The sequence below is a fragment of the Pelobates fuscus genome, chromosome 12, assembly GCF_036172605.1.
Source record: "Pelobates fuscus isolate aPelFus1 chromosome 12, aPelFus1.pri, whole genome shotgun sequence".
Lineage (NCBI taxonomy): Eukaryota > Metazoa > Chordata > Amphibia > Anura > Pelobatidae > Pelobates > Pelobates fuscus.
In genome coordinates this window covers 92,919,703-92,936,703 of record NC_086328.1, presented here as the reverse complement: position 1 = coordinate 92,936,703, position 17,001 = coordinate 92,919,703, and the positions used below count along the sequence as shown (strand labels likewise).

Here is a 17,001-nt window from a genome sequence, read left to right as displayed (position 1 = left end):
GCAGAAACCAAACACTGGCCGCCACAGAGGCGTACAACCCGAACGTAGCCTTAAAACCACCGTGCCGGACAGGTCAATCCATAGATATTTTCAGGACAGTGAGGTTTGTTTAATAAGTGGCGCATATGGGCATTCCAAAGGCTGAATTGCAATATCTTCAGCATGTTGTGAATATATGTATCTAGGAGATAATTGAAATTCAACAGAATGTATCCCAGTGGATTGATTCCAACATTCCAACTTGTGATGCGTTGACTCCTGGCTAAGTTACCTCTGTAATTATAAGATGCATGGAACATTCAAGCTTGAGTTCTATTTTCCAAAATAAAAATGGAAAGTGTTCCTTCCTCTGTGAGATTGGTTAGCAGGTGGCAAGTGTCTTTTAACAAAAGTTTTTTTTTTCAATCAATCCGTAGACTTTTCCAAGACAGTGAGGTTTGTTTAATGAATGGCTAATACTCCTGATGGTGGAATTGCAATGTTTTCAACATGTTGTGAATATAGGTAACTTGGAGAATAGATTAAAATAGAATTGTGGTAGAAATTGAGTAGTTATGTATGGAACAAAGCACTTTTCACTGGTTAATAAATAGATGCCTGTATTTCATTGTGAATAAATAGATGCCTGTATTTCATTGTGCACATCCACAGTTTACCACGGAAAAGTAGAAAGCTAAAAGAAAATGTGATTGACTTGGAAAGAGTGTGATGTGGGAGTCTAAGAGGCCCCAGTGAGATTTGAACTCACGACCCCTGGTTTACAAGATCAGTGCTCTAACCCCTGAGCTATGGAACCCTGATTCAACCTTCTTTGTGGGGGTGTCAAAACCCCACATGTGGAACGTCGTCATCCAACTTGCAAGGAAAACCAAGGTTAATTAATCTGGTAGGAAGAAAAAATATTTCTCTTGAAGGACATAGCCAGTTTGCTTCTCTGAAATATGTTGCTGAGAAAAAAAAACAATTGGAGAACACACCTAGAGCAGCAGCAATATATCGTCATCCAATTACTTGTAATGTAGCTGGCGATACCAAGCAAGCTAACGATAGATCGCGGTTGCTTTGAGCAAGAAATAAAGCAGTAATGTCAGAAGTGGGATTCGAACCCACGCCTCCAGAGGAGACTGCGACCTGAACGCAGCACCTTAGACCGCTCGCCCATCCTGACTGGCTTGTGCTTAACCGGCAAGTGAGCGCCGGCTATCGCAGACAGCTTGGAGAGCGACAAATGGAACTTCTGTCATATCCTACTTTAGTCCCTCAGCTCTACTAACAAGGAAGGCAGCCGAATAGCTATGTCTTTTTAGTCCATAGTGTAGAATTTAGAAGATCTGCATTTTTCTCTTGCACGTCTTGAAAGAAAACACATGAATGCGTCTTTGTTGTATGAGATTAGTAATTGAGAGGCAATGAGCACGAAAAGTCGGTTTTCCTCTTCAAAATCCACTTGATGAAAGACAAAGATAAGCAAGGAGGTAGCTGGCATCTCTTGATGCGCACAGTTCAAAACTTAGCGTTTCAAATAAAAATGACCGCCGATAGCAGAAACCAAACACTGGCCGCCACAGAGGCGTACAACCCGAACGTAGCCTTAAAACCACCGTGCCGGACAGGTCAATCCATAGATATTTTCAGGACAGTGAGGTTTGTTTAATAAGTGGCGCATATGGGCATTCCAAAGGCTGAATTGCAATATCTTCAGCATGTTGTGAATATATGTATCTAGGAGATAATTGAAATTCAACAGAATGTATCCCAGTGGATTGATTCCAACATTCCAACTTGTAATGCGTTGACTCCTGGCTAAGTTACCTCTGTAATTATCAGATGCATGGAACATTCAAGCTTGAGTTCTATTTTCCAAAATAAAAATGGAAAGTGTTCCTTCCTCTGTGAGATTGGTTAGCAGGTGGCAAGTGTCTTTTAACAAAAGTTTTTTTTTTCAATCAATCCGTAGACTTTTCCAAGACAGTGAGGTTTGTTTAATGAATGGCTAATACTCCTGATGGTGGAATTGCAATGTTTTCAACATGTTGTGAATATAGGTAACTTGGAGAATAGATTAAAATAGAATTGTGGTAGAAATTGAGTAGTTATGTATGGAACAAAGCACTTTTCACTGGTTAATAAATAGATGCCTGTATTTCATTGTGAATAAATAGATGCCTGCATTTCATTGTGCACATCCACAGTTTACCACGGAAAAGTAGAAAGCTAAAAGAATATGTGATTGACTTGGAAAGAGTGTGATGTGGGAGTCTAAGAGGCCCCTGTGAGATTTGAACTCACGACCCCTGGTTTACAAGACCAGTGCTCTAACCACTGAGCTATGGAGCCCTGATTTAAACTTGTTTGGGGGGGTGTCAAAACTCCACATGTGGAACGTCGTCATCCAACTTGCAAGGAAAACCAAGGTTAATTAATCTGGTAGGAAGAAAAAATATTTCTCTTGAAGGACATAGCCAGTTTGCTTCTCTGAAATATGTTGCTGAGAAAAAAAACAATTGGAGAACACACCTAGAGCAGCAGCAATATATCGTCATCCAATTACTTGTAATGTAGCTGGCGATACCAAGCAAGCTAACGATAGATCGCGGTTGCTTTGAGCAAGAAATAAAGCAGTAATGTCAGAAGTGGGATTCGAACCCACGCCTCCAGAGGAGACTGCGACCTGAACGCAGCGCCTTAGACCGCTCGGCCATCCTGACTGGCTTGTGCTTGACCGGCAAGTGAGCGCCGGCTATCGCAGACAGCTTGGAGAGCGACAAATGGAACTTCTGTCATATCCTACTTTAGTCCCTCAGCTCTACTAACAAGGAAGGCAGCCGAATAGCTATGTCTTTTTAGTCCATAGTGTAGAATTTAGAAGATCTGCATTTTTCTCTTGCACGTCTTGAAAGAAAACACATGAATGCGTCTTTTTTGTATGAGATTAGTAATTGAGAGGCAATGAGCACGAAAAGTCAGTTTTCCTCTTCAAAATCCACTTGATGAAAGACAAAGATAAGCAAGGAGGTAGCTGGCATCTCTTGATGCGCACAGTTCAAAACTTAGCGTTTCAAATAAAAATGACCGCCGATAGCAGAAACCAAACACTGGCCGCCACAGAGGCGTACAACCCGAACGTAGCCTTAAAACCACCGTGCCGGACAGGTCAATCCATAGATATTTTCAGGACAGTGAGGTTTGTTTAATAAGTGGCGCATATGGGCATTCCAAAGGCTGAATTGCAATATCTTCAGCATGTTGTGAATATATGTATCTAGGAGATAATTGAAATTCAACAGAATGTATCCCAGTGGATTGATTCCAACATTCCAACTTGTGATGCGTTGACTCCTGGCTAAGTTACCTCTGTAATTATAAGATGCATGGAACATTCAAGCTTGAGTTCTATTTTCCAAAATAAAAATGGAAAGTGTTCCTTCCTCTGTGAGATTGGTTAGCAGGTGGCAAGTGTCTTTTAACAAAAGTTTTTTTTTTCAATCAATCCGTAGACTTTTCCAAGACAGTGAGGTTTGTTTAATGAATGGCTAATACTCCTGATGGTGGAATTGCAATGTTTTCAACATGTTGTGAATATAGGTAACTTGGAGAATAGATTAAAATAGAATTGTGGTAGAAATTGAGTAGTTATGTATGGAACAAAGCACTTTTCACTGGTTAATAAATAGATGCCTGTATTTCATTGTGAATAAATAGATGCCTGTATTTCATTGTGCACATCCACAGTTTACCACGGAAAAGTAGAAAGCTAAAAGAAAATGTGATTGACTTGGAAAGAGTGTGATGTGGGAGTCTAAGAGGCCCCAGTGAGATTTGAACTCACGACCCCTGGTTTACAAGATCAGTGCTCTAACCCCTGAGCTATGGAACCCTGATTCAACCTTCTTTGTGGGGGTGTCAAAACCCCACATGTGGAACGTCGTCATCCAACTTGCAAGGAAAACCAAGGTTAATTAATCTGGTAGGAAGAAAAAATATTTCTCTTGAAGGACATAGCCAGTTTGCTTCTCTGAAATATGTTGCTGAGAAAAAAAAACAATTGGAGAACACACCTAGAGCAGCAGCAATATATCGTCATCCAATTACTTGTAATGTAGCTGGCGATACCAAGCAAGCTAACGATAGATCGCGGTTGCTTTGAGCAAGAAATAAAGCAGTAATGTCAGAAGTGGGATTCGAACCCACGCCTCCAGAGGAGACTGCGACCTGAACGCAGCGCCTTAGACCGCTCGGCCATCCTGACTGGCTTGTGCTTGACCGGCAAGTGAGCGCCGGCTATCGCAGACAGCTTGGAGAGCGACAAATGGAACTTCTGTCATATCCTACTTTAGTCCCTCAGCTCTACTAACAAGGAAGGCATCCGAATAGCTATGTCTTTTTAGTCCATAGTGTAGAATTTAGAAGATCTGCATTTTTCTCTTGCACGTCTTGAAAGAAAACACATGAATGCGTCTTTTTTGTATGAGATTAGTAATTGAGAGGCAATGAGCTCGAAAAGTCGGTTTTCCTCTTCAAAATCCACTTGATGAAAGACAAAGATAAGCAAGGAGGTAGCTGGCATCTCTTGATGCGCACAGTTCAAAACTTAGCGTTTCAAATAAAAATGACCGCCGATAGCAGAAACCAAACACTGGCCGCCACAGAGGCGTACAACCTGAACGTAGCCTTAAAACCACCGTGCCGGACAGGTCAATCCATAGATATTTTCAGGACAGTGAGGTTTGTTTAATAAGTGGCGCATATGGGCATTCCAAAGGCTGAATTGCAATATCTTCAGCATGTTGTGAATATATGTATCTAGGAGATAATTTAAATTCAACAGAATGTATCCCAGTGGATTGATTCCAACATTCCAACTTGTGATGCGTTGACTCCTGGCTAAGTTACCTCTGTAATTATCAGATGCATGGAACATTCAAGCTTGAGTTCTATTTTCCAAAATAAAAATGGAAAGTGTTCCTTCCTCTGTGAGATTGGTTAGCAGGTGGCAAGTGTCTTTTAATAAAAGTTTTTTTTTTCAATCAATCCGTAGACTTTTCCAAGACAGTGAGGTTTGTTTAATGAATGGCTAATACTCCTGATGGTGGAATTGCAATGTTTTCAACATGTTGTGAATATAGGTAACTTGGAGAATAGATTAAAATAGAATTGTGGTAGAAATTGAGTAGTTATGTATGGAACAAAGCACTTTTCACTGGTTAATAAATAGATGCCTGTATTTCATTGTGAATAAATAGATGCCTGTATTTCATTGTGCACATCCACAGTTTACCACGGAAAAGTAGAAAGCTAAAAGAAAATGTGATTGACTTGGAAAGAGTGTGATGTGGGAGTCTAAGAGGCCCTTGTGAGATTTGAACTCACGACCCCTGGTTTACAAGACCAGTGCTCTAACCCCTGAGCTAGGGAGCCTTGATTTAAGCTTGTTTGGGGGGGTGTCAAAACTCCACATGTGGAACGTCGTCATCCAACTTGCAAGGAAAACCAAGGTTAATTAATCTGGTAGGAAGAAAAAATATTTCTCTTGAAGGACATAGCCAGTTTGCTTCTCTGAAATATGTTGCTGAGAAAAAAAACAATTGGAGAACACACCTAGAGCAGCAGCAATATATCGTCATCCAATTACTTGTAATGTAGCTGGCGATACCAAGCAAGCTAACGATAGATCGCGGTTGCTTTGAGCAAGAAATAAAGCAGTAATGTCAGAAGTGGGATTCGAACCCACGTCTCCAGAGGAGACTGACGACCTGAATTCAGCGCCTTAGACCGCTCGGCCATCCTGACTGGCTTGTGCTTTACTGGCAAGTGAGCGCCGGCTATCGCAGACAGCTTGGAGAGCGACAATTGGAACTTCTGTCATATCCTACTTTAGTCCCGCAGCTCTACTAACAAGGAAGGCAGCCCAATAGCTATGTCTTTTTAGTCCATAGTGTAGAATTTAGAAGATCTGCATTTTTCTCTTGCACATCTTGAAAGAAAACACATGAATGCGTCTTTTTTGTATGAGATTAGTAATTGAGAGGCAATGAGCACGAAAAGTCGGTTTTCCTCTTCAAAATCCACTTGATGAAAGACAAAGATAAGCAAGGAGGTAGCTGGCATCTCTTGATGCGCACAGTTCAAAACTTAGCGTTTCAAATAAAAATGACCGCCGATAGCAGAAACCAAACACTGGCCGCCACAGAGGCGTACAACCCGAACGTAGCCTTAAAACCACCGTGCCGGACAGGTCAATCCATAGATATTTTCAGGACAGTGAGGTTTGTTTAATAAGTGGCGCATATGGGCATTCCAAAGGCTGAATTGCAATATCTTCAGCATGTTGTGAATATATGTATCTAGGAGATAATTGAAATTCAACAGAATGTATCCCAGTGGATTGATTCCAACATTCCAACTTGTGATGCGTTGACTCCTGGCTAAGTTACCTCTGTAATTATAAGATGCATGGAACATTCAAGCTTGAGTTCTATTTTCCAAAATAAAAATGGAAAGTGTTCCTTCCTCTGTGAGATTGGTTAGCAGGTGGCAAGTGTCTTTTAACAAAAGTTTTTTTTTTCAATCAATCCGTAGACTTTTCCAAGACAGTGAGGTTTGTTTAATGAATGGCTAATACTCCTGATGGTGGAATTGCAATGTTTTCAACATGTTGTGAATATAGGTAACTTGGAGAATAGATTAAAATAGAATTGTGGTAGAAATTGAGTAGTTATGTATGGAACAAAGCACTTTTCACTGGTTAATAAATAGATGCCTGTATTTCATTGTGAATAAATAGATGCCTGTATTTCATTGTGCACATCCACAGTTTACCACGGAAAAGTAGAAAGCTAAAAGAAAATGTGATTGACTTGGAAAGAGTGTGATGTGGGAGTCTAAGAGGCCCCAGTGAGATTTGAACTCACGACCCCTGGTTTACAAGACCAGTGCTCTAACCCCTGAGCTATGGAACCCTGATTCAACCTTCTTTGTGGGGGTGTCAAAACCCCACATGTGGAACGTCGTCATCCAACTTGCAAGGAAAACCAAGGTTAATTAATCTGGTAGGAAGAAAAAATATTTCTCTTGAAGGGCATAGCCAGTTTGCTTCTCTGAAATATGTTGCTGAGAAAAGAAACAATTGGAGAACACACCTAGAGCAGCAGCAATATATCGTCATCCAATTAGTTGTAATGTAGCTGGCGATACCAAGCAAGCTAACGATAGATCGCGGTTGCTTTGAGCAAGAAATAAAGCAGTAATGTCAGAAGTGGGATTCGAACTCACGCCTCCAGAGGAGACTGCGACCTGAACGCAGCGCCTTAGACCGCTCGGCCATCCTGACTGGCTTGTGCTTGACCGGCAAGTGAGCGCCGGCTATCGCAGACAGCTTGGAGAGCGACAAATGGAACTTCTGTCATATCCTACTTTAGTCCCTCAGCTCTACTAACAAGGAAGGCAGCCCAATAGCTATGTCTTTTTAGTCCATAGTGTAGAATTTAGAAGATCTGCATTTTTCTCTTGCACGTCTTGAAAGAAAACACATGAATGCGTCTTTTTTCTATGAGATTAGTAATTGAGAGGCAATGAGCCTGAAAAGTCGGTTTTCCTCTTCAAAATCCACTTGATGAAAGGCAAAGATAAGCAAGGAGGTAGCTGGCATCTCTTGATGCGCACAGTTCAAAACTTAGCGTTTCAAATAAAAATGACCGCCGATAGCAGAAACCAAACACTGGCCGCCACAGAGGTGTACAACCCGAACGTAGCCTTGAGACCACCGTGCCGGACAGGTCAATCCATAGATATTTTCAGGACAGTGAGGTTTGTTTAATAAGTGGCGCATATGGGCATTCCAAAGGCTGAATTGCAATATCTTCAGCATGTTGTGAATATATGTATCTAGGAGATAATTGAAATTCAACAGAATGTATCCCAGTGGATTGATTCCAACATTCCAACTTGTGATGCGTTGACTCCTGGCTAAGTTACCTCTGTAATTATCAGATGCATGGAACATTCAAGCTTGAGTTCTATTTTCCAAAATAAAAATGGAAAGTGTTCCTTCCTCTGTGAGATTGGTTAGCAGGTGGCAAGTGTCTTTTAACAAAAGTTGTTTTTTTTCAATCAATCCGTAGACTTTTCCAAGACAGTGAGGTTTGTTTAATGAATGGCTAATACTCCTGATGGTGGAATTGCAATGTTTTCAACATGTTGTGAATATAGGTAACTTGGAGAATAGATTAAAATAGAATTGTGGTAGAAATTGAGTAGTTATGTATGGAACAAAACACTTTTCACTGGTTAATAAATAGATCCCTGTATTTCATTGTGCACATCCACAGTTTTCCACGGAAAAGTAGAAAGCTAAAAGAAAATGTGATTGACTTGGAAAGAGTGTGATGTGGGAGTCTAAGAGGCCCCAGTGAGATTTGAACTCACGACCCCTGGTTTACAAGACCAGTGCTCTAACCCCTGAGCTATGGAGCCCTGATTCAACCTTCTTTGTGGGGGTGTCAAAACTCCACATGTGGAACGTCGTCATCCAACTTGCAAGGAAAACCAAAGTTAATTAATCTGGTAGGAAGAAAAAATATTTCTCTTGAAGGACATAGCCAGTTTGCTTCTCTGAAATATGTTGCTGAGAAAAAAAAAACAATTGGAGAACACACCTAGAGCAGCAGCAATATATCGTCATCCAATTACTTGTAATGTAGCTGGCGATACCAAGCAAGCTAACGATAGATCGCGGTTGCTTTGAGCAAGAAATAAAGCAGTAATGTCAGAAGTGGGATTCAAACCCACGCCTCCAGAGGAGACTGCGACCTGAACGCAGCGCCTTAGCCCGCTCGGCCATCCTGACTGGCTTGTGCTTGACCGGCAAGTGAGCGCCGGCTATCGCAGACAGCTTGGAGAGCGACAAATGGAACTTCTGTCATATCCTACTTTAGTCCCTCAGCTCTACTAACAAGGAAGGCATCCGAATAGCTATGTCTATTTAGTCCATAGTGTAGAATTTAGAAGATCTGCATTTTTCTCTTGCACGTCTTGAAAGAAAACACATGAATGCGTCTTTTTTGTATGAGATTAGTAATTGAGAGGCAATGAGCACGAAAAGTCGGTTTTCCTCTTCAAAATCCACTTGATGAAAGACAAAGATAAGCAAGGAGGTAGCTGGCATCTCTTGATGCGCACAGTTCAAAACTTAGCGTTTCAAATAAAAATGACCGCCGATAGCAGAAACCAAACACTGGCCGCCACAGAGGCGTACAACCTGAACGTAGCCTTAAAACCACCGTGCCGGACAGGTCAATCCATAGATATTTTCAGGACAGTGAGATTTGTTTAATAAGTGGCGCATATGGGCATTCCAAAGGCTGAATTGCAATATCTTCAGCATGTTGTGAATATATGTATCTAGGAGATAATTGAAATTCAACAGAATGTATCCCAGTGGATTGATTCCAACATTCCAACTTGTGATGCGTTGACTCCTGGCTAAGTTACCTCTGTAATTATCAGATGCATGGAACATTCAAGCTTGAGTTCTATTTTCCAAAATAAAAATGGAAAGTGTTCCTTCCTCTTTGAGATTGGTTAGCAGGTGGCAAGTGTCTTTTAACAAAAGTTTTTTTTTTCAATCAATCCGTAGACTTTTCCAAGACAGTGAGGTTTGTTTAATGAATGGCTAATACTCCTGATGGTGGAATTGCAATGTTTTCAACATGTTGTGAATATAGGTAACTTGGAGAATAGATTAAAATAGAATTGTGGTAGAAATTGAGTAGTTATGTATGGAACAAAGCACTTTTCACTGGTTAATAAATAGATGCCTGTATTTCATTGTGAATAAATAGATGCCTGTATTTCATTGTGCACATCCACAGTTTTCCACGGAAAAGTAGAAAGCTAAAAGAAAATGTGATTGACTTGGAAAGAGTGTGATGTGGGAGTCTAAGAGGCCCCAGTGAGATTTGAACTCACGACCCCTGGTTTACAAGACCAGTGCTCTAACCCCTGAGCTATGGAGCCCTGATTCAACCTTCTTTGTGGGGGTGTCAAAACTCCACATGTGGAACGTCGTCATCCAACTTGCAAGGAAAACCAAGGTTAATTAATCTGGTAGGAAGAAAAAATATTTCTCTTGAAGGACATAGCCAGTTTGCTTTTCTGAAATATGTTGCTGAGAAAAAAAACAATTGGAGAACACACCTAGAGCAGCAGCAATATATCGTCATCCAATTACTTGTAATGTAGCTGGCGATACCAAGCAAGCTAACGATAGATCGCGGTTGCTTTGAGCAAGAAATAAAGCAGTAATGTCAGAAGTGGGATTCGAACCAACGCCTCCAGAGGAGACTGCGACCTGAACGCAGCGCCTTAGACCGCTCGGCCATCCTGACTGGCTTGTGCTTGACCGGCAAGTGAGCGCCGGCTATTGCAGACAGCTTGGAGAGCGACAAATGGAACTTCTGTCATATCCTACTTTAGTCCCTCAGCTCTACTAACAAGGAAGGCATCCGAATAGCTATGTCTTTTTAGTCCATAGTGTAGAATTTAGAAGATCTGCATTTTTCTCTTGCACGTCTTGAAAGAAAACACATGAATGCGTCTTTTTTGTATGAGATTAGTAATTGAGAGGCAATGAGCACGAAAAGTCGGTTTTCCTCTTCAAAATCCACTTGATGAAAGACAAAGATAAGCAAGGAGGTAGCTGGCATCTCTTGATGCGCACAGTTCAAAACTTAGCGTTTCAAATAAAAATGACCGCCGATAGCAGAAACCAAACACTGGCCGCCACAGAGGCGTACAACCCGAACGTAGCCTTAAAACCACCGTGCCGGACAGGTCAATCCATAGATATTTTCAGGACAGTGAGGTTTGTTTAATAAGTGGCGCATATGGGCATTCCAAAGGCTGAATTGCAATATCTTCAGCATGTTGTGAATATATGTATCTAGGAGATAATTGAAATTCAACAGAATGTATCCCAGTGGATTGATTCCAACATTCCAACTTGTGATGCGTTGACTCCTGGCTAAGTTACCTCTGTAATTATCAGATGCATGGAACATTCAAGCTTGAGTTCTATTTTCCAAAATAAAAATGGAAAGTGTTCCTTCCTCTGTGAGATTGGTTAGCAGGTGGCAAGTGTCTTTTAACAAAAGTTTTTTTTTTCAATCAATCCGTAGACTTTTCCAAGACAGTGAGGTTTGTTTAATGAATGGCTAATACTCCTGATGGTGGAATTGCAATGTTTTCAACATGTTGTGAATATAGGTAACTTGGAGAATAGATTAAAATAGAATTGTGGTAGAAATTGAGTAGTTATGTATGGAACAAAGCACTTTTCACTGGTTAATAAATAGATGCCTGTATTTCATTGTGAATAAATAGATGCCTGTATTTCATTGTGCACATCCACAGTTTACCACGGAAAAATAGAAAGCTAAAAGAAAATGTGATTGACTTGGAAAGAGTGTGATGTGGGAGTCTAAGAGGCCCCTGTGAGATTTGAACTCACGACCCCTGGTTTACAAGACCAGTGCTCTAACCCCTGAGCTAGGGAGCCCTGATTTAAGCTTGTTTGGGGGGGTGTCAAAACTCCACATGTGGAACGTCGTCATCCAACTTGCAAGGAAAACCAAGGTTAATTAATCTGGTAGGAAGAAAAAATATTTCTCTTGAAGGACATAGCCAGTTTGCTTCTCTGAAATATGTTGCTGAGAAAAAAAACAATTGGAGAACACACCTAGAGCAGCAGCAATATATCGTCATCCAATTACTTGTAATGTAGCTGGCGATACCAAGCAAGCTAACGATAGATCGCGGTTGCTTTGAGCAAGAAATAAAGCAGTAATGTCAGAAGTGGGATTCGAACCCACGCCTCCAGAGGAGACTGCGACCTGAACGCAGCGCCTTAGACCGCTCGGCCATCCTGACTGGCTTGCGCTTGACCGTCAAGTGAGCGCCGGCTATCGCAGACAGCTTGGAGAGCGACAATTGGAACTTCTGTCATATCCTACTTTAGTCCCGCAGCTATACTAACAAGGAAGGCAGCCCAATAGCTATGTCTTTTTAGTCCATAGTGTAGAATTTAGAAGATCTGCATTTTTCTCTTGCACATCTTGAAAGAAAACACATGAATGCGTCTTTTTTGTATGAGATTAGTAATTGAGAGGCAATGAGCACGAAAAGTCGGTTTTCCTCTTCAAAATCCACTTGATGAAAGACAAAGATAAGCAAGGAGGTAGCTGGCATCTCTTGATGCGCACAGTTCAAAACTTAGCGTTTCAAATAAAAATGACCGCCGATAGCAGAAACCAAACACTGGCCGCCACAGAGGCGTACAACCCGAACGTAGCCTTAAAACCAAAGTGCCGGACAGGTCAATCCATAGATATTTTCAGGACAGTGAGGTTTGTTTAATAAGTGGCGCATATGGGCATTCCAAAGGCTGAATTGCAATATCTTCAGCATGTTGTGAATATATGTATCTAGGAGATAATTGAAATTCAACAGAATGTATCCCAGTGGATTGATTCCAACATTCCAACTTGTGATGCGTTGACTCCTGGCTAAGTTACCTCTGTAATTATCAGATGCATGGAACATTCAAGCTTGAGTTCTATTTTCCAAAATAAAAATGGAAAGTGTTCCTTCCTCTGTGAGATTGGTTAGCAGGTGGCAAGTGTCTTTTAACAAAAGTTTTTTTTTTCAATCAATCCGTAGAGTTTTCCAAGACAGTGAGGTTTGTTTAATGAATGGCTAATACTCCTGATGGTGGAATTGCAATGTTTTCAACATGTTGTGAATATAGGTAACTTGGAGAATAGATTAAAATAGAATTGTGGTAGAAATTGAGTAGTTATGTATGGAACAAAGCACTTTTCACTGGTTAATAAATAGATGCCTGTATTTCATTGTGAATAAATAGATGCCTGTATTTCATTGTGCACATCCACAGTTTACCACGGAAAAGTAGAAAGCTAAAAGAAAATGTGATTGACTTGGAAAGAGTGTGATGTGGGAGTCTAAGAGGCCCCTGTGAGATTTGAACTCACGACCCCTGGTTTACAAGACCAGTGCTCTAACCACTGAGCTATGGAGCCCTGATTTAAACTTGTTTGGGGGGGTGTCAAAACTCCACATGTGGAACGTCGTCATCCAACTTGCAAGGAAAACCAAGGTTAATTAATCTGGTAGGAAGAAAAAATATTTCTCTTGAAGGACATAGCCAGTTTGCTTCTCTGAAATATGTTGCTGAGAAAAAAAACAATTGGAGAACACACCTAGAGCAGCAGCAATATATCGTCATCCAATTACTTGTAATGTAGCTGGCGATACCAAGCAAGCTAACGATAGATCGCGGTTGCTTTGAGCAAGAAATAAAGCAGTAATGTCAGAAGTGGGATTCGAACCCACGCCTCCAGAGGAGACTGCGACCTGAATGCAGCGCCTTAGACCGCTCGGCCATCCTGACTGGCTTGCGCTTGACCGTCAAGTGTGCGCCGGCTATCGCAGACAGCTTGGAGAGTGACAATTGGAACTTCTGTCATATCCTACTTTAGTCCCGCAGCTCTACTAACAAGGAAGGCAGCCCAATAGCTATGTCTTTTTAGTCCATAGTGTAGAATTTAGAAGATCTGCATTTTTCTCTTGCACATCTTGAAAGAAAACACATGAATGCGTCTTTTTTGTATGAGATTAGTAATTGAGAGGCAATGAGCATTAAAGGTCGGTTTTCCTCTTCAAAATCCACTTGATGAAATAGAAAGATAAGCAAGGAAGTAGCTGGCATCTCTTGATGCGCACAGTTCAAAATTTAGCGTTTCAAATAAAAATGACCGCCGATAGCAGAAACCAAACACTGGCCGCCACAGAGGCGTACAACCCGAACGTAGCCTTGAGACCACCGTGCCGGACAGGTCAATCCATAGATATTTTCAGGACAGTGAGGTTTGTTTAATAAGTGGCGCATATGGGCATTCCAAAGGCTGAATTGCAATATCTTCAGCATGTTGTGAATATATGTATCTAGGAGATAATTGAAATTCAACAGAATGTATCCCAGTGGATTGATTCCAACGTTCCAACTTGTGATGCGTTGACTCCTGGCTAAGTTACCTCTGTAATTATCAGATGCATGGAACATTCAAGCTTGAGTCCTATTTTCCAAAATAAAAATGGAAAGTGTTCCTTCCTCTGTGAGATTGGTTAGCAGGTGGCAAGTGTCTTTTAACCAAAGGTTTTTTTTTCAATCTATCCGTAGACTTTTCCAAGACAGTGAGGTTTGTTTAATGAATGGCTAATACTCCTGATGGTGGAATTGCAATGTTTTCAACATGTTGTGAATATAGGTAACTTGGAGAATAGATTAAAATAGAATTGTGGTAGAAATTGAGTAGTTATGTATGGAACAAAGCACTTTTCACTGGTTAATAAATAGATCCCTGTATTTCATTGTGCACATCCACAGTTTTCCACGGAAAAGTAGAAAGCTAAAAGAAAATGTGATTGACTTGGAAAGAGTGTGATGTGGGGGTCTAAGAGGCCCCAGTGAGATTGAGATTTGAGCCCTGATTCAACCTTCTTTGGGGGGGTGTCAAAACTCCACATGTGGAACGTCGTCATCCAACTTGCAAGGAAAACCAAGGTTAATTAATCTGGTAGGAAGAAAAAATATTTCTCTTGAAGGACATAGCCAGTTTGCTCCTCTGAAATACGTTGCTGAGAAAAGAAACAATTGGAGAACACACCTAGAGCAGCAGCAATATATGGTCATCCAATTAGTTGTAATGTAGCTGGCGATACCAAGCAAGCAAACTTTAGATCGCGGTTGCTTTGAGCAAGAAATAAAGCAGTAATGTCAGAAGTGAGATTCAAACCCACGCCTCCAGAGGAGAATGCGACCTGAACGCAGCGCCTTAGACTGCTCGGCCATCCTGACTGTCTTGTGCTTGACCGGCAAGTTAGCGCCGGCTATCGCAGACAGCTTGGAGAGCGACAAATGGAACTTCTGTCATATCCTACTTTAGTCCCTCAGCTCTACTAACAAGGAAGGAAGCCCAATAGCTATGTCTTTTTAGTCCATAGTGTAGAATTTAGAAGATCTGCATTTTTCTCTTGCACATCTTGAAAGAAAACACATGAATGCGTCTTTTTTGTATGAGATTAGTAATTGAGAGGCAATGAGCATTAAAGGTCGGTTTTCCTCTTCAAAATCCACTTGATGAAATAGAAAGATAAGCAAGGAAGTAGCTGGCATCTCTTGATGCGCACAGTTCAAAATTTAGCGTTTCAAATAAAAATGACCGCCGATAGCAGAAACCAAACACTGGCCGCCACAGAGGCGTACAACCCGAACGTAGCCTTGAGACCACCGTGCCGGACAGGTCAATCCATAGATATTTTCAGGACAGTGAGGTTTGTTTAATAAGTGGCGCATATGGGCATTCCAAAGGCTGAATTGCAATATCTTCAGCATGTTGTGAATATATGTATCTAGGAGATAATTGAAATTCAACAGAATGTATCCCAGTGGATTGATTCCAACGTTCCAACTTGTGATGCGTTGACTCCTGGCTAAGTTACCTCTGTAATTATCAGATGCATGGGACATTCAAGCTTGAGTTCTATTTTCCAAAATAAAAATGGAAAGTGTTCCTTCCTCTGTGAGATTGGTTAGCAGGTGGCAAGTGTCTTTTAACAAAAGTGTTTTTTTTTCAATCAATCCGTAGACTTTTCCAAGACAGTGAGGTTTGTTTAATGAATGGCTAATATTCCTGATGGTGGAATTGCAATGTTTTCAACATGTTGTGAATATAGGTAACTTGGAGAATAGATTAAAATAGAATTGTGATAGAAATTGAGTAGTTATGTATGGAACAAAGCACTTTTCACTGGTTAACAAATAGATCCATGTATTTCATTGTGCACATCCACAGTTTTCCACGGAAAAGTAGAAAGCTAAAAGAAAATGTTATTGACTTGGAAAGAGTGTGATGTGGGAGTCTAAGAGGCCAGGTTTACAAGACCAGTGCTCTAACCCCTGAGCTATGGAGCCCTGATTCAATCTTCTTTGGGGGGGGTGTCAAAACTCCACATGTGGAACGTCGTCATCCAACTTGCAAGGAAAACCAAGGTTAATTAATCTGGTAGGAAGAAATAATATTTCTCTTGAAGGACATAGCCAGTTTGCTTCTCTGAAATATGTTGCTGAGAAAAGAAACAATTGGAGAACACACCTAGAGCAGCAGCAATATATCATCATCCAATTAGTTGTAATGTAGCTGGCGATACCAAGCAAGCTAACGATGGATTGCGGTTGCTTTGAGCAAGAAATAAAGCAGTAATGTCAGAAGTGGGATTCGAACCCACACCTCCAGAGGAGACTGCGACCTGAACGCAGCGCCTTAGACCGTTTGGGCATCCTGACTGGCTTGTGCTCGACCGGCAAGTGAGCGCCGGCTATCGCAGACAGCTTGGAGAGTGACAAATGGAACTTCTGTCATATCCTACTTTAGTCCCTCAGCTCTACTAACAAGGAAGGCAGCCCAATAGCTATGTCTTTTTAGTCCATAGTGTAGAATTTAGAAGATCTGCATTTTTCTCTTCCACGTCTTGAAAGAAAACACATGAACGCGTCTTTTTTGTATAAGATTAGTAATTGAGAGGCAATGAGCACGAAAAGTCGGTTTTCCTCTTCAAAATCCACTTGATGAAAGACAAAGATAAGCAAGGAGGTAGCTGGCATCTCTTGATGCGCACAGTTCAAAATTTAGCGTTTCAATTAAAAATGACCGCCGATAGCAGAAACCAAACACTCGCCGCCACAGAGGTGTACAACCCGAATGTAGCCTTGAGACCACCGTGCCGGACAGGTCAATCCATAGATATTTTCAGGACAGTGAGGTTTGTTTAATAAGTGGCGCATATGGGCATTCCAAAGGCTGAATTGCAATATCTTCAGCATGTTGTGAATATATGTATCTAGGAGATAATCGAAATTCAACAGAA

At 41.2% G+C, this 17,001-nt stretch overlaps 14 non-coding genes across 14 annotated transcripts; all 14 read right to left on the bottom strand.

The window, feature by feature from the left end:
* Window positions 1-723: 723 nt before the first annotated feature.
* On the bottom strand, window positions 724-796 carry TRNAT-UGU (transfer RNA threonine (anticodon UGU)). Its single transcript has one exon. It is a non-coding gene; the product is annotated as a tRNA-Thr (tRNA).
* A 1,468-nt stretch (window positions 797-2,264) lies between these two features.
* TRNAT-UGU (transfer RNA threonine (anticodon UGU)) lies at window positions 2,265-2,337 on the bottom strand. The gene has a single exon. It is a non-coding gene; the product is annotated as a tRNA-Thr (tRNA).
* Window positions 2,338-2,625: 288 nt separating this feature from the next.
* TRNAL-CAG (transfer RNA leucine (anticodon CAG)) lies at window positions 2,626-2,708 on the bottom strand. The gene has a single exon. It is a non-coding gene; the product is annotated as a tRNA-Leu (tRNA).
* A 1,096-nt stretch (window positions 2,709-3,804) lies between these two features.
* Window positions 3,805-3,877, bottom strand: TRNAT-UGU (transfer RNA threonine (anticodon UGU)). The gene has a single exon. It is a non-coding gene; the product is annotated as a tRNA-Thr (tRNA).
* Window positions 3,878-4,166: 289 nt separating this feature from the next.
* TRNAL-CAG (transfer RNA leucine (anticodon CAG)) lies at window positions 4,167-4,249 on the bottom strand. Its single transcript has one exon. It is a non-coding gene; the product is annotated as a tRNA-Leu (tRNA).
* A 1,096-nt stretch (window positions 4,250-5,345) lies between these two features.
* TRNAT-UGU (transfer RNA threonine (anticodon UGU)) lies at window positions 5,346-5,418 on the bottom strand. Its single transcript has one exon. It is a non-coding gene; the product is annotated as a tRNA-Thr (tRNA).
* A 1,468-nt stretch (window positions 5,419-6,886) lies between these two features.
* TRNAT-UGU (transfer RNA threonine (anticodon UGU)) lies at window positions 6,887-6,959 on the bottom strand. Its single transcript has one exon. It is a non-coding gene; the product is annotated as a tRNA-Thr (tRNA).
* Window positions 6,960-7,247: 288 nt separating this feature from the next.
* TRNAL-CAG (transfer RNA leucine (anticodon CAG)) lies at window positions 7,248-7,330 on the bottom strand. Its single transcript has one exon. It is a non-coding gene; the product is annotated as a tRNA-Leu (tRNA).
* Window positions 7,331-8,399: 1,069 nt separating this feature from the next.
* TRNAT-UGU (transfer RNA threonine (anticodon UGU)) lies at window positions 8,400-8,472 on the bottom strand. Its single transcript has one exon. It is a non-coding gene; the product is annotated as a tRNA-Thr (tRNA).
* A 1,469-nt stretch (window positions 8,473-9,941) lies between these two features.
* On the bottom strand, window positions 9,942-10,014 carry TRNAT-UGU (transfer RNA threonine (anticodon UGU)). The gene has a single exon. It is a non-coding gene; the product is annotated as a tRNA-Thr (tRNA).
* Window positions 10,015-11,481: 1,467 nt separating this feature from the next.
* On the bottom strand, window positions 11,482-11,554 carry TRNAT-UGU (transfer RNA threonine (anticodon UGU)). Its single transcript has one exon. It is a non-coding gene; the product is annotated as a tRNA-Thr (tRNA).
* A 288-nt stretch (window positions 11,555-11,842) lies between these two features.
* TRNAL-CAG (transfer RNA leucine (anticodon CAG)) lies at window positions 11,843-11,925 on the bottom strand. The gene has a single exon. It is a non-coding gene; the product is annotated as a tRNA-Leu (tRNA).
* A 1,096-nt stretch (window positions 11,926-13,021) lies between these two features.
* TRNAT-UGU (transfer RNA threonine (anticodon UGU)) lies at window positions 13,022-13,094 on the bottom strand. Its single transcript has one exon. It is a non-coding gene; the product is annotated as a tRNA-Thr (tRNA).
* A 288-nt stretch (window positions 13,095-13,382) lies between these two features.
* Window positions 13,383-13,465, bottom strand: TRNAL-CAG (transfer RNA leucine (anticodon CAG)). Its single transcript has one exon. It is a non-coding gene; the product is annotated as a tRNA-Leu (tRNA).
* Window positions 13,466-17,001: the final 3,536 nt, after the last annotated feature.